Source organism: Cricetulus griseus, chromosome X (genome assembly GCF_003668045.3).
Source record: "Cricetulus griseus strain 17A/GY chromosome X, alternate assembly CriGri-PICRH-1.0, whole genome shotgun sequence".
In the NCBI taxonomy this organism is placed as follows: domain Eukaryota; kingdom Metazoa; phylum Chordata; class Mammalia; order Rodentia; family Cricetidae; genus Cricetulus; species Cricetulus griseus.
Window position 1 is genome coordinate 37434942 of NC_048604.1, and position 1929 is coordinate 37436870.

A 1929-nucleotide genomic window follows, 5' to 3' on the forward strand; every position below is an offset into this window, starting at 1 on the left:
GAGGAGGCTAATTTTATTATCTCATAAAAGAATTATAATTAGTCACAGGTAATTTTACCCCCAGATTCTAGCCTTTATTTCAATTTCTACTCAGTTAGACTTTTCTTCTTTTTTCAAATCTCCTTTATGTTTTTAAAGAACACCTTGTTTGTCGTGTTCTTTTGGACTGAATTTTGTTTAAAAAGGGAAGTCGCACATAAGTCAGATTTGATTTATAAAATTGAAATGCTGTCTGGCAAACAATTAGCAAAGGAACTCTAAAAAGGCTGGAATCCATGGACATAAGCAAACATTGCATTCTCCACATGCCAAAGCCATATTTTTCTGAGAAGAAAATGTGCACTTCTAATGATGCGAATATGGCCTTTTTCTTCATTTGATTAAGCAAGGCTATAATGAGATCTCAAATTAAAAAAGAAATAACTACTGCCTGGCCTACCAATGAAGGCACTGACACAAAGTCTATGGAGGCTACTACATAAGGCCCCTGATTAATTGAATACTGTAGTTACTTTAAAAACCTTAAAATTAGTCTGCCAAAATTCCAGCCTCCCTTATACCTACATAACAGTTCCTAATAAGGAGCGAAATCCTTACTTTTAAATTGCACCTCCTTTCCTTGGCTTGAATATGTCCCCCTAAGTTTATGTTTTGGAAACTTAATCCCCAACACTATTGAGTGTTGAGAGGTGGAATTTTTCAGATGCCTTTAGCCCTTAAGGAATCTGTCCTCATAAGTCAATTAATACTGTTATTGCAGGAATGAGCTCAGTTCACAAGTAGATTTTTCATAAAAGTAAGTCCAATCCTCCCTTGCTTGCAGTTGTACTTTCTTGGCCTTCCACTATCTAGCATGGGGTAATACAGCACAGAGGCACTCAGTTGAATTTTGAGAAATAAAATAGAATCATTTTCTTTATATATTACTCTGAAGATGTCTCCTTTGAGCACATCAATATTATGAATTACTCAGGCTACAGTACAAGACTCTGTGGAGGATTCATCCCTAGACCCCCTAGAGATCACCTAAAACCATGGATAGTACAGATATCAAATGTACTGGAACAGACTAACAACTAATAAAAATAGAAAAATATAGCAAAAGATTGTAATAAAAGTTATATGAATGTGCTCACTCATTCTTACTGTATTCTGCTCTTACATCTAATACATATAAGGGTATGTGCATGTTTATAGTTTAAATGAAGTGAATGCCACTTGGTGAAACAATGCTCTCCCAAGAGCTATAGACTATCTAACAAAACCCAGTATTATATATAAGAAGCCCCCGTTAGAGTTGCTGGTCAGGTGAGTCTCAGAGACTCACAAAACAGTATAAGCGACTTCTGTTTTCCTTGGTTACCTCCCAGAGGTTGAAGGTAATTTCCTATTGCTGAATACCCCATACACTGCAGATACAGGACTCAGAGGATTTAAGATGGAGCTGACCTGAAAGCTTCCTTTGATGGGGAATGTACTGTGTATGTTTATCTTATTGATTGTTAAATAAAATACTGTTTGGCCAATGAGACAGCAAGTAGACGGGACTAGGAGTCAAAGAGGATTATGGGAAATGTAGTAGAGAAGTGTGATCCAGGCAGGAAGTGACATAGCAAGGAGACTCATATTTAAGTGAAGGAGAAACAGGAAGGGCCCCTCTTTTCTTCCTCCGCTCCTGCTCCAGCGGCACGATGTGATCCACCGGCAAGGAGGGATGCCAATAAGGCGTCCGATAAGATAAGTCTTATATGATAGTTAAGACTGAGCTAACGGATGAGAATCCTAGTCATTGGCCAAGCAACATTGTACCTAATACAAGTTTCTGTGTATTCATTTGGCCCTAACTCGGGCGGGCGGCTGGCATAAAGCTCACACGTAGTGGTGGGGCTCGGGCGGCTTTTGGCAGAAAGATTTATCGTAATATTCCTT